At 44.9% G+C, this 18086-nt stretch overlaps 1 protein-coding gene across 1 annotated transcript in view; it reads right to left on the bottom strand.

The window, feature by feature from the left end:
* Positions 1–18086, bottom strand: part of LOC126088169 (uncharacterized) — a 112929-nt gene that overhangs the window by 76075 nt on the left and 18768 nt on the right. The window lies entirely within an intron of this gene.

Below are 18086 nucleotides of genomic sequence, written 5' to 3'. Positions count from 1 at the left end.
CTAAACTCCCCGTATTAAAACCCAGTCGAGAATCTGTGCGACCACTTGGACTGGGCTGTTCGCACCATGGATTCTCAACCGAGAAACCTAGCGTAGCTGCGACGGCACTGGAGTTAGCATGACTCCAGGTCCTTGTTGGTACCTTCCAGAACCTCACTCACTCTCTTCCCGCACGTTTCACAGCGTTCTACGGTGCAGAAGGTGGTTATTCTGGTTTTTGACATGTGGCCACATTGATGTCGATGGACAGTTTATAAGTATAAATCGTCAATATTCACATAAAGGTGTCTGGCGTAACCCTCCAAATACGTTAGGACAGTTAATCAACTGCTGCAGATAGCTGAACAAAATAAAACACCTACGTGGGAATAAAGTAGTCGTTTTTCAAATAAGAATCCAGTGTAAAGAATAAAGTATGGTTCTCTATAATAGTGGCTATGTAGAAGCGTTTATACTGTGATTTGTCAATTATGGTTTACTTTCCGTACGATGTGGTATTATCACTCATCCACTGAAACAGTTCTCACGAAATTCGCCCGCAGTGACCAATCAAAAGAGCTCGACAGAAGAATGTGTAATCCTCAATAGAGTAAGAATTAGGCTGTGTCACTTTAACTATTATACACTAAAGTGCTTCATTTAAATTTAAATGAAGCGTACGACCATTTTAATTATCTTCGTAAATATAAAACCAGCACAAAGAATTTTACTGATAGACCCTAATTCACTACTCGCGGATTTTTGATTCCTTTATTTTTTGGTGTGTTTTTCTAGCTCTAGTTCCGAAACATCTTTCCCTTCAAATCTCATATAGATGTGTTCTATTACAGTTTCCTTCATGCAGGTGTTTTTGGACTATGCAGCTATTTGTTCAAAATGGCTCTGAGCACTATGGGACTTAACATCTGTGGTCATCAGTCCCCTCGAACTTAGAACTACTTAAACCTAACTAACCCAAGGACATCACACACATCCATGCCCGAGGCAGGATTCGAACCTGCGACCGTAGCAGTCGCGCGTTTCCGGACTGAGCGCCTAGCAGCTGTTTGTGTAAACATTCTACAGCACTCCGTACTTCACGTAATGGTCATTTCAGTATAGCCTAATAAATTGTTCTCAGTTGTATTTCGTTTACTTGGCTACTTTCTATTTTCAAAAGTACCGGTACATTAAACTCTCATATTCTTAATTTTTTTCTATAATTAACTTGTTTAATTCGATTACTCCTATTATAATTTCTAAAATGGGCATATGTCACTGTACGCGTCCGATAAGGCGGTCACAACTTTTGTCTTGTTTTCGTAGCAATGTAAGCCACTTGGCCGCTCGGACTGATGTTGTTCCTTGCAAGGTGTACGTACCAAGCGCTGGAACGTTTTCAACTTTTAATTTTTGACATGAGCATGTCTGCTCTTAACATTGACTATTGCCTTCTCGCAGTGTAGCTTTACACTAAGTAACCTTTCTTCGTTATGACATTATTTATCTTGGTTAATGTATCTGTCAAACTTACTTTTTTGTGTATAATTTTATAGGACTTTTAAATTTTCATTCTGATGAAGACACACTTAGAGGCATCAAAGTCTTGATAAATGTATTCAACAATTGTCTGCAACAGGTTGAGTGTATTATTTCTCCATTGAAATTCTGGATGGCGAGTGGTACTAGGAACGATGGAAATACATCAATATTATTGACAATTGGTGGGTTGTTACTCCACAAACAAAAAGCTTCATTTGAGAGTTGTAAAGTAAAAACTGACAGCACAAAACGCAATAAATCTTTCGTGTCTGATTTATTACACAGGATTTAACCACTAAAACGTGTTTATACACATTTCCTCTTGTCGACTCATATATACAGCTATTATTGGAAATAAAATTTTTATTTTGCAATTAAAGCACTGAAGCTCAAGTCTTGGTTACTTACGAGTAATAGAAATGGGCGTGTGCCATTTGTTACGTATTTTCGTCCACAGCTCGTGCCCGTGCGGTAGCGTTCTCGCTTCCCGCGCCCGGGTTCCCGGGTTCGATTCCCGGCGGGGTCAGGGATTTTCTCTGCCTCGTGATGAATGGGTGTTGCGTGATGTCCTTAGGTTAGTTAGGTTTAAGTAGTTCTAAGTTCTAGGGGACTGATGACCATAGATGTTAAGTCCCATAGTGCTCACAACCATTTGTTACGTATTTTATTCACCTGACACAAATTATTTTCTGAAACAAGTTCCAAGTGTGAAAGAGAAGAATTAAAAAGTATTGCAATTACAAAATATAAAATTCAGTCACTGAAACATTAACTTTCGCAAATTCGCTTTTATATTTCAGTGTTTCAGTAATATATGTGTTGAAGGACACTTTCGCTTCTCTACTAGCTTTATGAGATATGGATGGCAGGAGAAACACTCCGTGTTTGCAGCAGTACCTCCATTATTCCACGGAGCGACAGAACACTTTGTGATCGGACTGTGCAGACGTGTTCTACGATGCCGAAATATAAGCGAGAAATCGGTAGGAATTTCTGACATTTCAATCTTGTATAAAGCACTAAATCAGTACCGTCTCCGAAGCTTGATCACATACGTCCTCCATGTCAGGAACAGGACAAAGTTACACAGTAGAAAGACACTAGACTTGTATTCGTCAGAGCACTGGTTCAAATCCTCCACCTGGTCATCTCGATAGCGGTTATCTTTGGCTTCCAAAAATCACTTACTGGTGAATGCTGGGATGGACCCTTTGGATAGATCACATGCAATTTTCTTCTCTATGCTTCCTCAGTCGAAGCTTGTGCTCTGTCCCTAATCGCCTCGTCGTCGATGGTACTTAAAGCACTAATATTGCTTTCATTTTTGTGTCAGGCTGGGAAAGGTTGAGAGTGCGAAGTCTACTTAGAAGCTTCTATTTTCAGTCACGTTTATTATAGCGAATAAATTGGTAGAAGTTAGGGCAAAATAGAGATTATAGCTCCGACAAATAATTGACAACGTTGGGCGTAAATGCTGCTCGCGATGAACAGATGGGTGCAGGAGGGAAAGCAGTGGCGGACTTCATCAAACTCATCACAAGATTGACAAAAAATAGGCAAGGCATGTTCCCATAGAACATACGACACAATGACTTACCGTAATATGCCCAGTAAGGATATCAAGGTGTCACCGAGACTTTGCGCGTCAAATTACGTACATTGGAACTTAAGTAGTGGCAACACTGCTGTAGAGACACTATGCAATGGAATCTACTGTTGCTGCTGATAGCACACGTTGCTGACACACCTACCTTACCTCCGAGCAAATGGACTCGTCCGACCCACGTCCCCGGCGTGCTCACAATCGAGACAAACACAGGCACTTGTGAGCGAGCGGTCTGTCATAACGGTGTCACTATGTTTTCGAAACAGGAACAACGGAGTTGGATCAAGATTGAACGTGCCAGAGATCGTACAGCACGACAGTGTCATCAAGGTCTTCAAGAGGCGACAGGGGAATCGGCATTGCCGTACAGAACAGTGGCACATTGGGTAAAAAGCCTTCAACGAAGGTCGGCAAACTGTGGCGGACATGCATCGGGCAGGTCGTCCTAGCGTCTCTGAAAAGAATAAGTGCATGCTGTTGCCACGTTAGTGGACAGTGATCGACGCCATACAATTCGTGAGCTCGACCACGAAACCGGATTAGCGCATACGACTGTGTTTCGCATGCTGAAGGAACGCCTGGGCATGCGAAAAATTGCATCACGATGGGTTCCGCATGACTTGAGGGAAATGCAGAAATGGATGCGTTACGACGCTGCTGAGACGCTCTTGGAGCGCTATGAGAGCGAAGGAGAGGCTTTCTTACGCCGTATAGTAACGCTGGATGAGACATGGGCCACATCGTAAGAGTCAAAACTGAAACGCCAATCCAACGAATGGCGTCATTATGGGTCGCCGCGAAAGTCGGAAGTGTGTTAGAGCCCCAGTATGGTGAAAGTTATGGTGATTCTTGTGTACGATTGTACTGAACCCATTACGTTCCTCCACGGCAGACCATCAGTGCACAGTATTACTGTTCGTTTTTGGAGCATCACCTGTGACAAGCTTTGCGAAAGAAGCGGCGACACTTTATGCGCAACCCACCCATCATTTTGCACGACAATGCGCGAGCGCATATAGCGCAATCTATGGCTTCTCTGTTCGGTCTGTGGGAATGGGAAGTACTGTACCATCCACCATACTCCCCAGACTTGTGACTTTGATTTCATTCCGAAGATGAAGGAACCATTTCGCGGCATTCGCTTCGTTACTGTTCCAGAGATTCGACAGGCAGTAGACCGCTACATTCGCACCATCTACAGAACAGACTGTGCTAACGGTATACTACGCCTTCCACGTCGCTGGCAACGGGTTCTAGACATCGCTGGTGACTACTTTGAAGGACAGTACCAGGTGCAAACAGGTAACTCTTTTGTATCGCATGTAAATAAATAGTTGCCACTATTTAGCTTCCAACTCTTATATGTCGTGTAACGATAAGCGATTTAAGCTGGAAGTGTCTTATTAAAACAATATCGGAAAAATAGTATGATAGTGTGCTTTTTAACCCTCGTTCTGCTTCTGGCAAAGGTGTTTTTCGATCACATTCTTTGACTGTGCGGATGTACTAGAAATCAGGTTCGTACGGGAGTAATGAAAATTTCTCAAATAATTTTAAACAGAATATTCGGAAAAGCTTCTCACAAATTTTAACCGACTGCATTTGAAAGAGATCCTGTAATCTACAGATCAGGATAAAATATGCCTCTAACAGGCAAGATTCTCTTTGATAGTAGATGCATACATACATTTGGTTAATGTGATGCATGTTATAATGCACCGTTTTTAAATCATTATTAGCGATGAATAATATTCTATTTATTGTCTGTTTTTAACTGCCCTCGGGAACAGCGAAATATGTATGTTACTTCCATCAGCTCTTTGTGGCGCTGTTAAATCTGTTCCGCAATTGCAGGCTCAAATAATACACAAAGAACTTCGTGACTACAAAGGATTCGTGTGTTTTCCACTTTTCCCTATTGCAAATTATGTGATTTTACCATGAAACGAGTATTTCAACTAACAAAGCATTAATTCGCATCCTGTCGCACGAAAATATAGACCGTGATATTAAAATAACAGCGCTATGATGAATCTGCAGCGCTGGTGATGGATGATTACTTTTTTTTTTCTTTCTTTCTACAGGAATGAGCGAAGTCGACGGCTGTAGCCATCAGGCATCACCGAATGAAATCTGGCCAGTCATAGTCATTCATTCATCCATAGGTTTCCATAGTTCCACGTGACGTAGAAGAATCATATGTGGCACGAAGGAAAACATAAATTACCGTCGAAATGCAGTTCTGGTGACCTATTTCTGTAGAGCACATCAAAAACTGTCATGAACGTTCTAAATTAAACATACTCGTAATTTAGATATTCCACTTGACACATAAAACGGCTAAAATTGGTTTTTAACAGAATTAATATTCTTTTTATATATAACAAAAAGGCCTCAAGCCTTTAAAGATGTAAGAAAATTTTTTATACTCCTTGCAACTGTTAATGTGGTTTTTCTCTTTAAAAAGTTCTGGAAATACCTGAAATGGAACTGTATTTTTCCCTGGATACAAAACCACCCATATTTTTAAACTGGTGATAAATTACTTTCAGAGGTCTGGATAACCCACATTTCGACACTTTATGCTATAAACCATTGCACAATTGGTTTATCTTTTACGATTATGACGGTTGGGAAATAACTTACACAAGAAGTTACCTGACATCCATGGCTTTCACCTCGGATAAATCTGTTGACACTGAACAAATTAATGTCTCAATAAAATACTGGAACGCTCTTTTTCTAGTAACTGACCTGTCAGTGTTTTTATAACTAAACGACACACAGCATCTGGCATACTGCCACAAATGACTACGTATTACACCTTTATGCATTATGAGGGCCCATCATTTCCAAGTGCGTAACAAAGTATTTTATACAGTGGGGACACAGTGGGGACGAGAACACCACTGAAAAAATTAGGGATATTTTTCAAAGATATTTTCTAAATGTTTTGATATAACAAAGCCATGACTCTGGTGGTTCGTTACTGAGTAATTACATTCTCTTTATATCTCCATTGCACTGAACTTACGTACCTACACAGCAGTGTAAATCCAGACGGTATGCACTGTGTGCCTTGTTTAGAAATAAACGTGATCCATTCACTCGTGGTACTTGCAGTTGTGTGGTAGCTTTCGTAGCTGCTGCAGTGCATTGTAGCACACCATTTAGTTTGTGAACTGACACGGCTTCTCATAAGAAGCAACTTATTTTATTTCCTCTGTGCTCTTTAGTTTAATCCCCCTAATTTTCTTGCGTGTTTGTTTATTATCGGGTACAGTGCAGCGTTTTAAAAACTGTCTAGGATGTATTACCGCCGTCATCAGTATTGGTAGGAACTGTAATTATTGTGTTCAGAAGAGAGCTCAGGTGGTGATTCTTCAGTCACAGTTACAGGCAGTGGTGGTTCTGGTCACGCAGCTTGAGGTTGTCACCGATGGGATATCAACATGGGGGCTGGGCGGGAGGATCCAACGGACGTCCAGTGCGACTAACATGTCCCTAATACTGTACCTGCCACAATCACTCACGCGTGGTCATGTGGGAGGTCGTTCCAAGGTGTTGCATGCAGCGAAAGACTTTCCAGGGGTTGAATCATAGAGCCTCCCTGGTTCGTCCGAGGAACAGGTTTCGGGTGCTGTCTCTGTCTGATAAACGTTCTGAACCAGATGCTGTTGCTTGCTCTGTTTCACTCTCGGCCTGCTAGATCTGGGCAGTAACAGAGGTTGGATTACTAGTAGTTGGGAGCTCCACCGTTAGGGACACGATGGGTCCCTTATGGACACTGCTGCCAATGAGGGGCAGGCATTCAGTGTGCACTCTGTGTGCTTACTGGGAGTAGTCATTCCAGTTATAGAATGGGTGCTTTTGGGTGTCTTGAAGAGCACAGTGTGCAACCAACTGCATGTGGTAGCTCATGTCGATACTAGTGATATGTCACTCTGTAACGAAGGAAATTCTCTCCGGTATTGGGCGGCTAGCTGAAGTGGTAAAGACTGCTAGTGTAGCTTGCGACATGAAGGTAGAGCTCACCATCTGCAGCATCATCGACAAGACTGGGGACCCATGGTAGAGTGCCGAGTGGAGGGTCTGAATCAGAGGCCCAGACGTTTCTGCGACTGTCCAGGCTGCAGATTCCTCAAATTGCACCATAGAGTAGTGGGTTTTCGCGTTTCACTTAATAGGTCAGGGGTCCACTACACACAGGAAGGGGATACGTGGATAGTGACGACTGTGTGGAGGCGACAGGGTGGTTTTCCAGACTGGACTTGGGAAACTACGAAAATGGCGTCAGTCTGAAAGGGTGCAGGGGAAACACAGGACGAGGGTGGACCTAGCAACAATCGGTATTGTAACTGTAAACGGTCGTAGCTGTGTTGGGAACGAACCAGAGCTCCAAGCGCTAATATAAAGCATTGAAGCTCAAATCGCTATAGTTTCGGAAAGCTGACTGATGCTATAGATAAGCTCAGCCTAAATTTTTACAAAGGATCTAACCGTGTTCATAAACTATAGATTAAAGCGATTACCTTGTAGTGAAATTGAAGATGATGGTTCCTGTGAGTTAGTATGGGTGAAGGCTGTCTTGACAATTGGAATAAACTAATGACTGGTTCATTTTACCGACCCCCCGACTTAGATGATACATTTGTTGAACAGTTCAAAGAAATATTGAGTCTCATTTCAAACATATACCCTACTCTATAATTATAGTTGGTGGTGACTTTAATCTACCTTCGTTTTGCTGCAGAAAATACATATTTAAAGTTGGTGATAGACATAAAACATCGCCCGAAATCTACTGAATTCTTTCACAGAAAATTATTTTGAATAATTAGTTCAAGAGCCCACTCGAAGTGTAAAAGGTTGCGAAAACGTCCTCTCACATGGTGGAACGATCAGTTCTGAAGTGTACTGTGCTACCTTCAGACAACTGAAGAAACTACTTCAGCGTGTTCATCGCCACAGAAATGCAAACGAACTTCTCCTTCTCCATGCCAACGTAAGGCCTCACAAACGTCTGCGCATTCGGGATGAGATCACAAAACTTCATTGGACTGTTCTTCCTCATTACTTCTACAGCCCGGATGTCCCTCCCTCTGACATATTTGTAAATGACTTTGGCCCAATGAAGGACCCATTCCTCGGCAAGGGGGAGGGTGAGGGGGAGGTTACTGACGCATCAAAGGGTTGGCTCTGACGTAGACTAACAGTTGTACAGGCCGTCCCAGTTAGGTGGCGCAAAGACGTCATATTGAACGGAGATTATGTTTTGTAACCAGAGGTGTGGGAAATAATATGACTTATCGGAATCCTGAATAAAACCAACCTTATTTCAGAAAAAATGTGTTGCATTACTTGTTGAACACACTTCGTATTTCTGGTTGATATAACGGGCCATTGCCTCGCAGCGCTGCTTTATACAACACTCGTCCGGGCGTCGACAACACCATTGGGGCGGATGTTCCCTGGTACTGACGTGCGAGCACACAGACAGCTGCCATAGACAACGCTACTTCCCTCTTGTGAAGCAAACAGGCAACCATGCCATGGAGAAGAATTCGTGCTTCCTACAGCCAACTGAATGAGTTTGAAAGTGGTAAAATTGCGGCCTTAGGAGTGGAGAGGTGGTCCTTTCGGATAATTACCGCACAAGTCGGACGTGTTGCGTCAGTTTTGCAACGATGCTGGTATCAATGTCCACGTTAAAAAAAAAAAAAATGTGTGTGTGTGAAATCTTATGGGACTTAACTGCTAAGGTCATCAGTCCCTAAGCTTACAAACTACTTAACCTAAATTATCCTAAGGACAAACACACACACCCATGCCCGAGGGAGTACTCGAACCTCCGCCGGGACCAGCCGCACAGTCCATGACTGCAGCGCCTTTGACCCCTCGGCTAATCATGCGTCCACGTGAACATTCTCACACCTGTAGACGAGGTTCCAGACATCCCCGCAGCGCAGATGACGTCAGGATCTTTCTATTGTGAGGGCACGAGTGGGAGATCGTATAGATTCCACACCACGGATGAGAGGGCTTCTGAGCCAGTCATCACGAGCCGTTGCGAACTGGTTGTTAACGGTGGGACTACGGGCACGCACAAGTGTAATCTGTCTGTCATTCACGCCACAGCATTGACGTGCACTGTTCGACTGGTACCATCAGATGGTCAGTTGCAAGATGGAATGGCGTGACGTGGTCTTCAGTGATGAAAGCAGATTCTGCCTGCACGCAAGTAATGGTCGTTTGCACGTACGACATAGAACTGGTGAGTCCGGTCTCGTAGAGTGCATTCGTCCGAGACACACTCGCCCCACCACAGGTGGTATGGAGAGCGACAAGCAACAACTCTCTTTCACCTTTGTTGTTTCTGGAGGGAATCCTAACCAGCGTTCAGTACGTACAGAATATTGTTATATCCGTTCTTTTGTCGTTCTTGCAACAGGAAGGCGATGTGTTGTTCCAACAGGATAATGCTCTCTCGAACACTGACCGTGAAACTCGACATACTCTGCAAGACTTGCACCAACTTTCCTATCCAGTATGATCTCCGGACTAATCTCCAATCTAGTACGTGAGAGATATGATGGGACAAGAAGTGGCTCGTGCGACACTTCAACCAACAACTCTTACAGAATTACGTAAAAAGGTCGAGCAGGCGTGGCATAACGTATGGCACAACAGTGCTCGCTATCTGTACGACCGACTAGATGCCAGAGTCAGAGACTGCACTCCCGCCAGTGGATGCTACACCTCCTATTAACACTGGTGTTTCAGTATGGGTCAATAACTGATACCTCAGACTCGCTTGTGCTATTGATCTATAAATGTAATCGTTTCATGTACTCCATATGCACTGTCGGAAAAATATATCTTGCGCGAAATGGAAACCTGTAAAAGAGTGTACTAATTCATTTTTCTGGAATTGTATCTTATGATGTACACTACTGGCCATTAAAATTGCTACAACACGAAGATGACGTGCTACAGACGCGAACTTAAACCGACAGGAAGAAGATGCTGTGATATGCAGCAAATGATTAGCTTTTTCAGAGCAGTCACACAAGGTTGGCGCTGGTGGCGACACCTACAACGTGCTGACATGAGGATAGTTTCCAACTGATTTCTCATACACAAACAGCAGCTGACCGGCGTTGCCTGGTGAAACGTTGTTATGATGCCTCGTGTAAGGAGGAGAAATGCGTACCATCACGTTTACGACTTTGATAAAGGTCGGATTGTAGCCTACCGCGATTGCGGTTTATCGTATCGCGACACTGCTGCTCGCGTTGGTCGAGATCCAATGACTTAGCAGAATATGGAATCAGTGGGTTCAGGAAGGTAATACCGAACGCCGTGCTGGATCCCAACGGCCTCGGATCACTAGCAGTCGAGGTGACAGGCATCTTATCCGCATGGCTCTAACAGATCGTGCAGCCACGTCTCCATCCCTGAATCAACAGATGGGGACGTTTGCAAGACAACAACCATCTGCACGAACAGTTCGACGACGTTTGCAACAGCATGGACTATCGGCTCGGAGACCATGGCTGCGTTTATACTTGACGCTGCATCACAGACAGGAGCGCCTGCGCTGGTGTACTCAACGATGAACCTGGGTGCAGGAATGGCAAAACGTCATTTTTTCGGATGAATCCAGGTTCTGTTTACAGCATCATGGTAGTCGCATCCGTGTTTGGCGACATCACGGTGAACGCACATCGGATGCGTGTATTCGTCATCACCATATTGGCGTATCACACAGCGTGATGGTATGGGGTGCCATTGGTTACACGTCTCGGTCACCTCTTGTTCGCACTGACGGCACTTTGAGCAGTGGACGTTACATTTCAGATGTGTTACGACCCGTGGCTCTATCCTTTTTCGATCCCTGTGAAACCCTTTATTTGAGCAGGATAATGCACGACAGCATGTTGCAGGTCCTGTATGAGCCTTTCTGGATACAGAAAATGTCCGACCGCTGCCCTGGCCAGCACATTCTCCAGATCTCTCACCAATTGAAAACGTCTGGTCAATGGTGGCCGAGCAGCTGGCTCGCCACAATACGCCAGTCACTACTCTTTATGAACTGTGGTATCGTGTTGAAGCTGCATGGGCAGCTGTACCTGTACACACCATCCAAGCTCTTTTTCACTGAATGCCCAGGCGTATCAAGGCCGTTATTACGGCCAGGGGTGGTTGTTCTGGGTACTGATTTCTCAGGATTTATCCACCCAAATTGCGTGAAAATGTTAAAAGGGTACAGTACCGTCCGACATTGAAAATAGGTACAACATTCTTCGTTATTCTTGTCAGTACAACATATTTTTTGTAAAAATAACTCAATTTCAATTAATACAGCGAAGCCGGATACCAGTGTGGGAAAGAATGACAATTTATTTATTTAATTGATCACATGTGGACTCCCACAAAATAAATCCCTACATCCAGTTTGGTGAGATCTGTGAAATGAATGAATGTATGGTCGTCTGCTAACCGCAGATAGTGAATGTGAATATATGATCTTCTTTGAGACGATCCTTTGGCCACCTTTGGTGGAACCAAAGAGATGAAACATACCGGAGCTTTGAGCGCCTGAAATGTGGCTGACCAATACGGTAGCATGGTCTTCCCCCACCTCGACAGAGGTGCGAGATGACCTGAAGAACGGCCATGTTTCAGCACTCTGCCGCTGGAGCTAGTGTTGGTAAGACCTGTCTTAGGCGTGCTCCGTAAGGACAAAAGAGTGGAGACATGGTATGCATGTGAAATACATAAGAGTAGTTTAGAATAATAATTTCTCTATTTCAGGAACTGTTGTGGGGAGAATTAAATGTCAGGCAGGTAATATTAATGGGATCGTAGTAATCTTCGGAAGTGACCAACGGTCACAATGAAACCACGTCTAGCAATAAATTGAAATACTTCCGAGTGCTTAAGTTAAGCTGAATTACTAGCGTGTGTACTATAAGTTGGAAATATTTAAGAAATGGCGTGTGCAGGACTTGAAATTAGAGACGAGTACTTCCACGTGGTGAGTACTGTGTGTCTCAATCTGTGTATGAGACAAAGGATAAAGAGAAATACTCGTCCATGGTATCAGTTGAGGACTCGTGTGTGTAATGAATATGTTCTTAATATTACTATGCGTGTTATGTTTCCGTGTGACGCTTGATTCAAACTATAATACTCAGAGAGAAGCAAGGTGAGTCAGCCGTCTATCCAGCAACGCCACTTGGCTTGCATTGCACAGGAAGACGTGCATATATCGTCCAGAGTTCGTAGTAGGAAAGAAAAGTTACGAAGTGGGGCAGTGTCGTGTGGAACTGGTTTAAAAATGGTTCAAATGGCTCTGAGCACTATGCGACTTAACTTCTGAGGTCATCAGTCGCCTAGAACTTAGAACTACTTAAACCTAACTATCCTAAGGACATCACAAACATCCATGCCCGAGGCAGTATTCGAACCTGCGACCGTAGCGGTCGCTCGGTTCCAGACTGCAGCGCCTAGAACCGCACGGCCACTCCGGCCGGCGTGTGGAACTGGGATGAATACTAATTGAAGTGGGAAAGATAAAGTGATGTGATTATAATGTTGTGACTGTTCCTTATGTTGTATTCCATGTTGCAGTGTGGTGTATGTCATGTAATTTAAGTATGTGTGATTTGCATGGGAGAGCAGCAAGGTAGTTTCAGAGGTAGTGGGTTATGCATGTTCCTTTTGTACCGCTTGGTCTGGAGGGAAGTTTCGTGATGATGGTTGTGAGAGTCGAAGTGTGAGATATAGCAAAAGATCCACCATCCTATCCAGAAAGTGCACTGTAGCGTTAAAGAATTACGAGACCATAAGATAGAGAATCACCAGTGTAAAGCCATGCCCTCTTGGCGGAATTTCTCATGTGTTATTGTTGTAGGATATAGAATTTGTGTGTTTAGGTTATAGAATTTATCAGAATAAATAAAATAGTGAAAAGAAAAAGATTGGTGGCCTTTTCCTTCGAATTGTATGTTGCCATGATATCCAGAATTTATAATGTGTGCCCCATTCATATTCAGTGCGATGGCCACGTGTTGATCAAAGCCGTTAAATAAAAAAGAAAATGTGGTATTGCCAGTGCGTAGTGAACAGTCAGAGTTGTGTAAATTACTAATAGTCAGATATGCGTTTCCGTTGCGTAATATTCATACAGAAGAATAATTTGTAACTTAATTGTGAGTACTAGAGTTCATGTTACCCGATAAATAAGAATGAATCCACTCGCTTGGCAGACCACTCATATTGCAGGCCTGACTGCTTGATGCCACAGTATGAGCAAGGCATGTGGGTGCCTCTCAATGTAATCACATGTCAGTTCTAGTATAATATATTTGTCCAATGAATACCCGTTTATCATTTGCATTTCTTCTTGGTGTAGCAATTTTAATGGCCAGCAGTGTTGTTCATACTATGGCTGATGATAAAATAGCGATATATCGGTATAGCGTAGTTTTCTCCAGAAGTAGCAATAGTTAACGTCGGTACTTATTATCTCCGATCTATCGATGTTGGGGAGTCATTATCAATTGCCGATATTTTAACTTTATATAATGTGTTTTTTTAGAAATTTTCTATAAATATTTGAAATTGTTCTTTTGAAACTGTAATAGAACTTAATTTTTCCTTTAACTGTGTGAAGGAGTCCTACTGCTTTTTCAGCTTTGATTATATCCAATCTTCCTCTTTGACGGTCTGAAGCAAGTACAGATGGCACAAAGAAGTAGTCCGATTACACGGCGAACTGGCGGTCTGAATGGAATAACAAGCTTCCCGATGTGTATAAATACACTCCTGGAAATGGAAAAAAGAACACATTGACACCGGTGTGTCAGACCCACCATACTTGCTCCGGACACTGCGAGAGGGCTGTACAAGCAATGATCACACGCACGGCACAGCGGACACACCAGGAACCGCGGTGTTGGCCGTCGAATGGCGCTAGCTGCGCAGCATTTGTGCACCGCCGCCGTCAGTGTCAGCCAGTTTGCCGTGGCATACGGAGCTCCATCGCAGTCTTTAACACTGGTAGCATGCCGCGACAGCGTGGACGTGAACCGTATGTGCAGTTGACGGACTTTGAGCGAGGGCGTATAGTGGGCATGCGGGAGGCCGGGTGGACGTACCGCCGAATTGCTCAACACGTGGGGCGTGAGGTCTCCACAGTACATCGATGTTGTCGCCAGTGGTCGGCGGAAGGTGCACGTGCCCGTCGACCTGGGACCGGACCGCAGCGACGCACGGATGCACGCCAAGACCGTAGGATCCTACGCAGTGCCGTAGGGGACCGCACCGCCAATTAGGGACACTGTTGCTCCTGGGGTATCGGCGAGGACCATTCGCAACCGTCTCCATGAAGCTGGGCTACGGTCCCGCACACCGTTAGGCCGTCTTCCGCTCACGCCCCAACATCGTGCAGCCCGCCTCCAGTGGTGTCGCGACAGGCGTGAATGGAGGGACGAATGGAGACGTGTTGTCTTCAGCGATGAGAGTCGCTTCTGCCTTGGTGCCAATGATGGTCGTATGCGTGTTTGGCGCCATGCAGGTGAGCGCCACAATCAGGACTGCATACGACCGAGGCACACAGGGCCAACACCTGGCATCATGGTGTGGGGAGTGATCTCCTACACTGGCCGTACACCACTGGTGATCGTCGAGGAGACACTGAATAGTGCACGGTACATCCAAACCGTCATCGAACCCATCGTTCTACCATTCCTAGACTGGCAAGGGAACTTGCTGTTCCAACAGGACAATGCACGTCCGCATGTATCCCGTGCCACCCAACGTGCTCTAGAAGGTGTAAGTCAACTACCCTGGCCAGCAAGATCTCCGGATCTGTCCCCCATTGAGCATGTTTGGGACTGGATGAAGCGTCTTCTCACGCGGTCTGCACGTCCAGCACGAACGCTGGTCCAACTGAGGCGCCAGGTGGAAATGGCATGGCAAGCCGTTCCACAGGACTACATCCAGCATCTCTACGATTGTCTCCATGGGAGAATAGCAGCCTGCATTGCTGCGAAAGGTGGATATACACTGTACTAGTGCCGACATTGTGCATGCTCTGTTGCCTGTGTCTATGTGCCTGAGGTTCTGTCAGTGTGATCATTTGATGTATCTGACCCCAGGAATGTGTCAATAAAGTTTCCCCTTCCTGGGACAATGAATTCACGGTGTTCTTATTTCAATTTCCAGGAGTGTAGTACATCAGCTGCGTTAAAAAACAATTTTTAAGGCAATTAGTGGCTATTTCTTCACATTATCATTCTACAAAAACAGTAAATGAAAGTGATGAACAAAATTCTAAATGACTGCTATTTTAGATGGGCGGAGACGTGTGAGGGTAAACGGTGACGTAATCGGCGCTGGGCGCTACCAACAGAAACTGCAACGTTTAGCTTCACAACGCAACTTTGACACTACGTCTGCTATTTCTCTGGCGGTTGCTGTAATGGAAAACAGGGAATTCGACATGAAGCGTTCCCGACGAATCCGATACGTGATGAAACCGAACGACGGACCCATAGGACACCTTTTATTGTGCCACCTACATGCAGTTACCCTTGTTGGCAAGGCGGTTATCGCTAAGTATGAACTTCCATCGTTTCCCTTTGAATTCTTTGTCTAAGGGGAATAAGCAGTCTACTAATTTGTTGATGCACAGGATATCTAATAATGAGTCAAAACTTAAATATAGCCGGCCGTTGTGGCCGAGCGGTTCTAGGCGCTTCAGTCTGGAACCGGGCTGCTGTCACTGTCGCAGGTTCGAATCCTGCCTCGGGCATGGATGTGTGTGATATCCTTAGGTTGGTTAGGTTTAAGTAGTTCTAAGTGTAGGGAACTGATACCTCAGATGTTAAGTCCCATAGTGCTGAGTGTGGTGTCACCGCCAGACACCACACTTGCTAGGTGGTAGCTTTAAATCGGCCGCGGTCCATTAGTACATATCGGACCCGCGTGTCGCCACTGTCAGTGATCGCAGACTGAGCGTCACCACACGGCAGGTCTTGAGAGACAGACTAGCACTCGCCCCAGTTGTACGACGACGTTGCTAGCGACTACACTGACGAAGCCTTTCTCTCATTTGCCGAGAGATAGTTAGAATAGCCTTCAGCTAAGTCCATGGCTACGACCTAGCAAGGCGCCATTAACCATATCTAGAGAGAGTCTCACTTGTATCATCAAGAATGCTGTATACAAATGATGGATTAAAGTTAAGTATTACAGAAGCTACGTACTTTTCTTTATAGCATTCATTACGTATCCTGTTTCAGACCTCAGCAAGCCTGCTTGAATTTAACGCGTGCATTTCGGCTACTTCCGAGTGGCGTGGCTGTCTTGATACGCCACAACACTGAGTGCCATTTGAACTTAAATACATAGTTCTAAAACAAAAAGTGTATTTACAATGTCCAGCCGGTATATTATTGGCCATTACGTCGATATTTCTACGGTCGTTATATTGATACATTTACCGATATAGCTAGCCCGGTAAAGATACGTTCTTAAATATCTATATATCGGATACCCGATGTCTTTAAAAATATCAGCAGTCCTAGTTCATACACGAATACATTGAAGCGCCAAAGAAACTGGTATAGGCATGTGTATTCAAATACAGATATATTTAATCACGCAAAATACGGTCCTGCGGTCAGCAACGTCTATATAAGAAAAATGAGTGACTGGCGCAGTTGTTAGATCGGTTACTGCTGCTACAATGGCAGGTTATCAGGATTTGAGTTGGAACGTGGTGTTGTAGTCGGCGCACGAGCAGTGGGACACAGCATGTGCGTGGTAGCGATGAACTGGGGATTTTCCCGTACGACCATTTCACTAGTCGCTCAAATGGCTCTGAGCACTATGGGACTTAAGTTCACAGGTCATCAGTCCCCTAGAACTTAGAACTAGTTAAACCTAACTAACCTAAGGATACCACACACATCCATGCCCGAGGCAGGATTCGAACCTGCAACCGTAGCGGTCGCGTGGTTTCAGACTGTAGCGCCTAGAACCGCTCGGCCACTCCGGCCGGCTTCACGAGTGTACCGTGAATATCGGGAATCCGGTAAAACATCAAATTTCCGACATCGCTGCTACCGGAAAAAGATCCTGCAAGAACGGGAGACCAACGACGATTGAATAGAATCGTTCAAAGTGACAGAAGTGCTACCCTTCCGCAAACTGCTGCAGTTTTCAATACTGCACTATCAACAACTGTCAGCGTGCGGATCACTGAACGAAACATCATCGATATGTGCTTCGGGAGCCGAAGGCCCAATGGTGTACCCTTAGTGACTGCTCGACACAAAGCTTTATGTATCGCCTGGGCCCGTCGACACCGACGTTGGACAGTTGATGATTGGAAACATGTTGCCCGGTCGGACGAATCTCGTTCCAAACTGTAGCGAGTGGATGGATGTGTGCAGGTATGGAGACAGCTTCATGAATGGTGGAGGCTCCGTAACGGTGTGGGGCGTGTACAGTTGGAGTGATATGGGGCCCCTGATACGTCTAGACACGACTCTGACAGGTAACGCGTACATAAGCATCCGGTCTGATCATCTGCACCCATGCGTGTCCATTGTGCATTCCGATGGACTTGTGAAATTCCAGCAGGACAATGTGACGACCCACACGTCCAGATTTGCTACAGAGTGGCTTTGGGAACACTCTTCTGAATTTAAACACTTCCGCTGGCCACCGACATCCCCGCCCCCCCCCCTCCCCCCGGCATGAACATTATTGAGCATATCTCGAATGCCTTGCAACGTGCTGTTCAGATATCCACCCCCTCGTACTCTTACGGATTTATGGACAGCCCTGCAGGATTCATGTTGACAGTTCTCTCCAGAGCCACTTCAGCCATTAGTCGAGTCCATTAGTTGCGCCACTTGTTCGTGCTCCCGGGTGCCCTGCA

The sequence above is a fragment of the Schistocerca cancellata genome, chromosome 6 (genome assembly GCF_023864275.1).
Source record: "Schistocerca cancellata isolate TAMUIC-IGC-003103 chromosome 6, iqSchCanc2.1, whole genome shotgun sequence".
NCBI lineage: Eukaryota > Metazoa > Arthropoda > Insecta > Orthoptera > Acrididae > Schistocerca > Schistocerca cancellata.
Note: the sequence above shows the minus strand (reverse complement) of the source record. Positions and strands in the feature narration are given on the sequence as shown.